A 9,846-nucleotide genomic window follows, 5' to 3' on the forward strand; every position below is an offset into this window, starting at 1 on the left:
TCAAAACAAAGACACAGGCACACTGAGGAGGCTCTTGAAAATATCTTTTATTTGCTTTTAAGAAAGAAAATGGGCCATCGTTTTGAGCAGGATATATAAAATACCAACTTCATCAATTGGGGGTGGGGTACAAAAAGCTTTGGTAGGGGAACCGGTGGTCTTCCTCTGTCACCTTCCTTGTCCATTGGGCAAGGTCTGATGCAATCTTGAGGGACATGTGTTCCTTGCCTCTGTACACTTTGAAAGTGAAGGCCACGAAATGCAACATTTTGTGCATGGAGCATAGCTGCAATTGGCAGAAATGGGTGCAGAATGGGCCCATCTCCCTCTTAGCCACACTATCCTTCCAGAATTGTTTGGATAGAAGGGGTGTGGGGCCTAATTCCACAGCTAGATCCATTGAATCCATTGACACATCCAAGGTTCAAATCTACACCCAGTCAGCCATGAAGTTTACCTAGTCAACCTTTCCTCATGGGATGATACATTATATTGATCCTGCTACAAGGATACTGCTTTCCAACTTCATTGAAGGAGGATGAGATTAAAATGGAGGAGCAGGAATAATCCTGACAGCAGACTGAAGGCGCCACTAAAATAATCTCACATGGAGCCAATTGCTGAACTGTCTTGCCTTGTTTCATTTTGGCCACCCAGCAGGAAAGGTCTTCTTTTTCAATTGACCTTCACAACCATAAAAAGCATATTCAATGCTATTGAATCTAAGCCTTTTTAAAGGAGAGGGCATTCGATGATGATGATTATTATTATTATCATATTATTATTGTTTGCAGTGACCTCTCTTTTAGGGTCAAGACGGGATTGCAATCCCCCCAAAGCCCCATAAACAGGGAAGAGTTGGCAAAGTCCCCAAAGGCTCTGAGTATTTGTGAACGCGGGCTGCGTTGCTTTATGTTATGGACTTTCCTGTTTATAACAAAGAAAGGGATTTATAACAACTTTACAAGTGCACACAGCTGTCCGGTGCTTACATTAGGCATTTGGGATAGTTGGGTTTTATATAAACATTCAGTGGGCTTGATATTTATCTCTGTTTTTATTTACTGGCGTCCTGGGTTACATCAAAGGTGGTTGCGAGTCAGAAAAAAGGTATGTCCGGGGGATGGAGTGGAGGAAACCTATGGCAAATAATGACATACACACACGCGCACACATACACATCAGATACTATTATTCCATATATTCATCCCCTTGTTCCATATATGTCTCTCAAAAGCCTGGCAAGAGGTGCCAAATGTATTGCCCTGAGGACTTACTCTTTTCATTTGCAAGAAATCAAGCTCTTAGGCCATAAGGCTTTGCAGATATGCTTCAATGGAAATGCAGGGCTAAAATAAATGAGAAGTCTTGAATCCTGAATTGAAGGGTGGCTGAATACAATTATGCACAAGTATAGTACTATACTTTCACTTTAATGACCATGGCTGCTTACTATAGAATCCTGGGATTTGTAGTTTTTTAGAGCTCTCTGGTTAATTTAAAAAAACCTACTCAAACTGCAGTTCCCAGAATACTACAGGATGGAAATATGGCTGGAATCATAGTGCTATAACTGTGTAGCTTGAAAGGACCATTTGTTTTCTGAGATGTGGGATACACACATACACACACACATTCACACACACCACCACCACCAAAAGTCATCATAATTAAACACAACCTCCACAATCAGAAGAGTTGTGTGTGCACACAAAACACAGAGATGCTGTACTCTTTTTTCCAAGTGCTAATACACATGGCTTCAATCAGGGATGGAAACAGTGCAGTCTTACAGATATTTCTGGACTACAACTCCCAGCATCCCTAGCATGCATAACCAATAATGAGGAAGGCTAGGAGCTGGAGTCTAACAACATCTGAAGGGCAACACGATTCCAGCTCCTGGTCTAAATCCAGTTACTCAAAGTAGAACCATTAGAATGAATAGAAATCATTACTCACAATTAACTTTAGTCTCATGTATTTCAATGGGTCTCTTCTAAGGAAGGCATAAAGCTAACTATCTCACAAAAGTACAAATCCCAGGAGTCCATAGCACTGAGCCACGGCAGTCAAAGTGGTGTCAAACTGCATTATTTCTGCAGTGCAGATGCAGCCATAGTTGAGAGATAGGAATGCTGCAGCCTTCCAGATGTTGTTGGACTGCAAGTTTTAAGACTGTTAGCATAGTCAATGGTAGGGAATGCTGGAAGTTGCAGTCCAACTGCACTGGCAGGACCCCATGATCCCGACTTTTGATTCAGTCCTATTAGTCAAATTGTCAGTATCAAACCTTCCCAAGAGAAAATACCAGCAGGTTATGGTATGTGTGGAAATATGGGGAGAGGAGGCATGGAAAACCCAACCCAATAACTAGTGGGCAGTAAACATGTTCAGAAGTGAAGATATAGCTGGTCAGAACATGGAAGAGATCTCCATGCTGCAACGTTTTTATTGCAGTCCCTACTTGTGACACTGAGCTATCAGCACCAATCTGTGACAAGGACCCTGCCATCACTCGATACTAGCAAATACCATAACTACACTTCTTTTTCTGTCTTTGAAAGGAGATGGCCCTTCCTCTGAATATGATCACCTATCATCATTTTTTACAACTGGAACTCTCATTGTCCAGGGCTGAACTATTGTTGGTCTACAACTCCCAGCATCCCTAGCCAGCATAGCCAGTACTTAGGAAGCCTAGGAGTTGAAGTCTAACAATATCTGAAGGGCCACATGAATCCCATTCCTGGTCTAAATCCAGTTACTCAAAGTTATATTTAAATGCATCATCATCTTACTAGCATTCCCAACAATTATGATTCTTCTTCTACACTGGAAAGCAAATGGCCCTTCCTCTGAATATCAACACCTATCATCACTCTTGTTGTCCAGCGCTAGATCCAATTATTGGTCCTGAACTAGGGCAGACCCATTGAATCCATGGGGCTTGTAGTACCTGAAAGCAGACTCATGTGGCATCTGAAAGGAAGACCAAGTGTACCCAAGCGAGGAGCCTGCAGGTATGATTTCAGTTGACATTATTTTGGATGTTAGTTGGCATCTCCATATTAAACCAGGTGAGCATTCACAGGTGCTGGAGGACAGGTAGATCCCAGGAGATTTTATGATGGCTAAAAGGATTCTGGAAAGTATGGATGAGGAATACTGGGAATTATCAAAGAGGAAGAGGAGGAGGAGATCGTTCCAAGCTCTGACAGGCAAACCAGAACCCACCTTAGATATCTCCTGAGGAGACCCTATCTAGAACCATAAAGAACCCTTGATGCCAACTGGTCTCAAGAACATTGATGTGACCCAGATTCCTGTTTCTATCAGATGTAGCCAGAGTTTATATAACTGCACATCTACATAGATGCTCCTGCATTTTGCCAACCTTGTTATGGTCAAGAAGAGGGTGAAGTGTGTTTCCTTATGTCCAGTTCCTTATTTGCTCCAGAGCTAACTCCTTCAAGAATAACTATTGTCGCCTGTTCTGTTGGCATTTTGACTGGGGTCTCTTGGGAACAAGGAACTTTCCTTGTTGATGCTGATGCTGCAGTTCCTTTGCAAGCGAACAGGGCATGAGCCAAGCTTGCAAAAGTTATTTCTTTGGATTTTGTTGTTATGTGCCTTAAAGTCATTTCCAATTTATGGTGACCCTTTGGATTGCAGCTTCACAAATCCCCCATGGTTCCAACCTGACCATACTAACTTGAGGGTTCTGAATACTGTAGTCCCAAACATTATTCTTCCAATGCATTATCATTATTGTCAGTGTGCTATTTCTATCCCACTTTCTTTCCCAGTTTGGGACTCCGAGCAGCTTACAAGTTTAAAAAAACATATTGTCAATAATTCACATGATGTGTGTGTTGTGTGCCTTCAAGTCCTATGTGACATATGGCAACCCTAAGGTAAACCTATTATAGGGTTTTCTGGGCAGGTTTCTTCAGAAGGGGGTTGCCATTGCCATCCTCTGAGGCTGAGAGAGTGTGGCTTGCCCAAGATCACCCATGGGTTTCCATGGCTGAGCAGGGATTCGAACCCTGTTCCCCAGAGTCACAGTCCAACACTCAAACCACTACACCATGCTGGCTTGTATGTATCACAGGATACAAAAGTTAAAAGAAGATGAATCCATCAAAAACTATGAAACCAAATTGTAACACATGTCATCACACACACACACACACACACCAGCACAACTGCAGTTCCTAGAATTCCAAAGCATGGAGCCATGACACTTAAAGTGGTACCAAACTGGATCATTTCTGCAGTGCAGGTGCCCCCGAGATCAAAATTACATAACTTTAAGTATACTTTGTATGCCACACTGCATAAATAATCCAGTTCAACACCACTTTATCAGCTCTGGCTCAGTGCTGAAAATTGTAGCTTGTTGTGGCACCAGGGCTCTCTCACAATGTCTCACCAAGCTACAAATCCCAGAATTCTCTAACCCTTAGCCATGGCAGTCAAAAATGTTGTCGAACTGAATTATTTATGCAGTGTAGATGCAGCCTACGGAACTCTGGGAGCTGTAGTTTTGTGAGACATCCTCTGTCAGAGAGCTCTGGTGCCACAAGAAACTACCAATCCCAGAATTCCATAGCACTGAGCCATGGCAGTTGAAGCGGTGTCAGACTGGATCATTTCTGCCTTGCAGATGCAACCTATGTATACCAAATGTAGCATTTCATTATTATTATTATTATTATTATTATTTGTTGAAGAAGATCAATGCCAAAAAGTGAGGAGGTGGAGAAAGAAGGAACCATGCTCAGACCCCTTTCATTTCACTTTTAAATCTGAAACAGGAGTGAACTCTCTGATTCTACATACATTATAATAGAGACACAATGCAAATCTAATGCAAAGCCTAGTAACTTGGATGAGGAAAGTAAGTGGATTTCAAGGCCAGAGAGAGGGGGGAAATAAAATAATAAAGAATCAGTCTATTCTAAATGCACTTACCAGTAGTCCATCTTTCCCATTCAATCCAATGGGGCTTCTTTCCAAAGCAAGGGTTTGCAAAATTCAGGAATGTAGGATCCAGATTTGAAAAGCAATGGGACAGATCCGAATGGCTGCTTCCAAGGCTTCAAGTCCCACTGATGCTTTCAATCCTACTGGGATCCTGATTTAGGTGCCAGATTTTGCAGTGTAAATGCAACTAGAGGATTGGCGAAAGGAGAGTGCATGCAGAAAAAGCAAGTTTGCAGTGCATGCATTGGGAGGGAGTGTTAATCCGAAGTCTGTGCATTCAGATTGGAAACTTAATTCGGATCAGAACCTTAACCCAGATCAAAGGATTCCAGCACTTTCCCTTTAGCTGGGAGATCGCAAAGAAAATAAAGTCCCAAGTGAGCATTGCCTTCTTCATCTGTACATTTAAACAAAATAAAAAACTCTCTAGGAAAGGACTTTTTTCCCCTGCTAGACTCTCCTCCCTTCCTTCTCAAAACATTAAACTCTTGCAACACATGCATAAAAACCAGCAATAAAAGGCAGGATGGACTGCTTCTTTTTTTAAGGAGCAGTTTACACCACTCCGGAGGGGAAAAATAAATGCTTTGCAAAGGTTTGGGGTTTGCAAAGAGGAGGATACCACTGATTTTTACAAAACTGAGCTGCGCAAGTCACTGGAGTAAAGAGCAATACGGTAATAAGGCAAGGAATCCTTCATCCACCAATCAGAAGCCCCTGGGCTTCCCATTGGCTCTTCGTTGTTGTATTTATGTATATTATTATTGTTTTTATCATTGTAATTTTTTTACAGTTGTAACCCGCCTCGATCCATTGGAGAGGCAGAATAAAAATAAATTATTATTATTATTATTATTATTATTATTATTATTATTATTATTTTGGGTGGCCCTGTCATGGTTTCCAAAAACTTGTGACATTCCCTGGAAAAGTGGAGGCTGGGGACTACATTCCCCAGAATCCCCTGGACAGCATGGATAGTTGGTTTTTTCTACCAGCTGGGGGATTCTGGGAACTGCAGTCCCAACTTCTGGATCTGGAAATGCTGGGGAGAGGACATTGTCTCCTGGGAAGAGACACACATCAATATCTTAGTCCTATTGTTCTACTTCAACTGCTGTGGAATGCTGCGATTTGCAGTTTAGGGAGGGCCACTTGGAATTGTCCTCTTAGGGCTCACTAAACTACAAAGCTAACAGCAACAACAAAAGTGGAATAATAGTGCTATAACACTGTGATATGATAGGAGCCATAGACTGAATCTGCACTGCAGAAATGATCCACTTTGGCACCCCTTTTGACTCCCAAGGCTCAATGCTATAGCATTTTTAGGGGTTTGTAGGTTTGTGAGACAGCTCTGGGGCCACCACAAACTACAACTCCCAGCATTCCACAGAAAGGAGCCATGATCATTAAAGTGGTGTCAAACTGCTTAGTCTCTGCAGTGTGGAAGAACTATAGAACCCCATTGCAACGAAGGGCTGGATTCATTCTGGGGTTTATTCCCCAATGGGAAAATGAACTGTCCAAGTTCATTCACCAGTTTTGGGGATTGGGTCCAGAATTCTGGAGAGTTTCTTTAAAGCTCAGAGTAAAACCCAGAGCAAATTCACTGCTTCATTGACCTCCTCAGCCCCCAAAGTACAACCCTACAGCTGGGGGATGCAGTCTTTTATTTCTTTTTCAAGCAGTTTTCCTAAGCTCTGGTCCTCTGTAGAGTGGAGCCAAACATTTGCAGAAGACCTTTCTAGACCACTGATGTGATTCCTCCCACCGCAATCCTTTAATTTATTCCCTGCAGAAGTGCATAAGAAAAAGCTCAATTTACAGAGCCACCCCTTGAATACTCAATAAATAAATAAATATAATTGAATATATTGGATGTATGGGAAAGGAGCTTCAGGTTTTCTCCCCCCACAATGCCCCAGGGTAGTGGCTAAATTCTGGGGCATTGTGGGAGGATGCAAAACAAGCCTTCCCAGGCACTGTCTGACTGTTTATCTGACTGTTATCTGATATTTTATTTTATTTGTTATTTGATGTTCTCAATCTATTGCCTCCTTATTTTATCCAATTCTTTCTTCTATTACTATCTATTGTTTTATATGTATTTTGTAGAATGTACACCATTGGCAGGTTTCATTTTTATCGATTTTATTGTCTGTATGTACAGCGCTATATAAATAAATAAATAAATATAATAATAATAATAATAATAATAATAACCAGGTCATTATTCTGTTTAAATTGAGCTGTCTGCCTCAGCCTCCCAGCAGTAATTCAACTGCCTTTATTTGCAGTCAATGGACCACAAAATCAAGAGATTAGTAGTAGAGTTAAACATTAGGAAGATTAATGCAATATCATGGGGTTAGACTAGATAACCCCTGAGACCCACTAGAATGAGTACTAGTATTTATCTTCCCACGAAAACCCCAAAATAGGGTCACTATAAGCCAAAACTTACTTGAAGGCACCCAACAACAAAAAATTAAACAATATTAGAAACCCCATGATAGGGTCACTATATGCTAGAGATTACTTGAAGGCACCCAACAACAAAGAATTAAATAATACTAGAAAATATTCCCAGGTTGCAAGTTGCAGAGGAGGGAAGAGGACATTCCCCCCAAAAGAATTGTCCCCCAACGAATTTTTCCTTCTGTACCCAAATATTACTGCATCAAACATTGTACTCACTTCAGCTGAGCATTTAGAAACTGAGGCTAGGAACCCAAGGACCAGGCAAATGGGAAGCCAGCAAAAAAAGAAAAGAGGAGGAGAGAAAATGTGGGACATCTTAAAAGCAGCTGAAAAAAGCAGGGTGACAGAGGAATAATCTGGACCATGCCTTCCAAGTTAGGACCCTTCAGACTAAAATCCAGGACAGATTCGTCTCATCTCTAACATCAGCTGCCACTGGGTGTCACTAAGCATCTGGTCCATCCACTTGCAGATGAGCAAGAATGTGCTTCCTGAAAAAGGCCTCTTAAGAAGGACAAAACTTACTGATAGTGTCTCCTAGAAGGAGTTTTGGGGAGATTGGGGGACTTTATTTTTATAATCGCTGGAGTCCCCTAAAGTATAGCATCTAATAGTCTCTATTGTCAAGATCAGTGGTTCCCAAACCTTGGTCCCCCAAATGTTTTGGACTTCAACTCCCAGAATTCCTGACTGTTGGCCAAGATAACTAAGGCTTTTGGGAGCTGAAGTCCAAAACGCCTGGAGGACCAAAGTTTGGGACCCACTGGTCTAGATCATTATTTATTTATTTATTTATTTATTTATTTATTATAATAATCTCTAGAGTATAGTATCTATACTCTATAGAATCTATACGTATAGTTATAGGGTCTAGATGAGTAGTTCTCAACCTTCCTAATGCTGTGAGCCTTTATTATAGTTCCTCGTGTTGTGGTGACCCCCAAACTATGACTCGGTTCCTAAGACCATCGGAAATATGTGTTTTCCTATTATTTTAGGTGACCCCTGTGAAAGGGTCATTCGATGCCCCCAAAGGGGTCACGAACCACAGATTGAGAACTGCTGGTCTAGATCAAATAATCCCTAGAGTATAGTGTCTAGACAAAGGGAAATGATAGTACACTCTATTCTGCTTTGGTCAGGCCCCACCTGGAAGATTGTGTCCAGTTCTGGGCCCCACAATTGAAAAGGGCTATTGAGAAGCTGGCGCATGTCCAGAACAGTGACCAAAAATGGTGAAAGGCTTGGAAAGCATGCCTTAAGAGGAGAGACTCAGGGAGCTGGGTATGTTTAGCCTGGAGAAGAGAAGGTTGAGAGGTGCTATGATAGTCCTGTTTAAGTAGTTGAAGGGGTGTCATATGGAAGATGGAGCAAGCTTGTTTTCTGCTGCTCCAGAGACTGGAGCAATGGATGTAAGCTACAGGAACAAAGATTCCACCTCAACATTCGGAGGATCTTCCTGACAGTAAGAGCTTTTGGATAGTGGAAGACACTGCCTCAGAGTGTGATAGAGTCTCCTTCTTTGGAGGTCTTTAAACAGAGGCTGGATGGCCATCTGTTGCGGGTGCTTTGATTGTGAGTTCCTGCATGGCAGAAGGGAGTTGGACTAGATGGCCCTTGGGGACTCTTTCAACTCTATGATTCTATGATTCCTCATGGTTCCCATGCAACTCATGGCAGTTGCATGAGGCCTCACTTTGCTCACCTGTGACCTGGAACAATACTCCTCACTATGACCAGCAGCAATTCCCCAGCATCTGAAGCAAACATGAGACTGCCTAGCATATAGGGTGAGATATTTTTCAATAAAAGGAATGAACCTAGAACCTCTCCAAGAAAAGCATGTACTCTAGCTCTCACCTACTGTCTATATTAGCCTTTCCTCAGGCAGGCAGGAACAATGTCTGAGAAGAAGGAGTGAGCAGTACAAACCAGAGCTTGGAAAAGTTCCTTTATTGGACATGTTGTTGTTTTGTGCCTTCAAGTTGTTTCCAACATATGGTGATCCCAAGGTGGAAACCGCTGAGTTACCTTGGGCAGGTCACACTCTCTCAACCTCAGAGGATGGCAATAGCAACCCTCCTCTGAAGAAATTTGCCAGGAAAACCCTGTGATTGGTTCACCTTAGGGTCATCATAAGTCAGAAATGACTTGAAGGCACACAACATTAACACAAAAAGACACATCTATCATTGGGTTTTCTTGACAAGATTTGTTCAGAGGAGGTTTGCCATTGTCTTCCCCTGAGGCTGAGAGTGTGTGACTTGCCTAAGGTCACTCAATGGGCTTCTATAGGTGTCCAAAAACCCCAGCCAGCATGGGATCCCTCCAAAACAAGGGAACATTTCTATCCTGACTAGGGGCTTCTGAATG

This window comes from Sceloporus occidentalis, unplaced genomic scaffold (genome assembly GCF_023333645.1).
Source record: "Sceloporus occidentalis isolate IW3139 unplaced genomic scaffold, rSceOcc1.0.p SCAF_10, whole genome shotgun sequence".
NCBI lineage: Eukaryota > Metazoa > Chordata > Lepidosauria > Squamata > Phrynosomatidae > Sceloporus > Sceloporus occidentalis.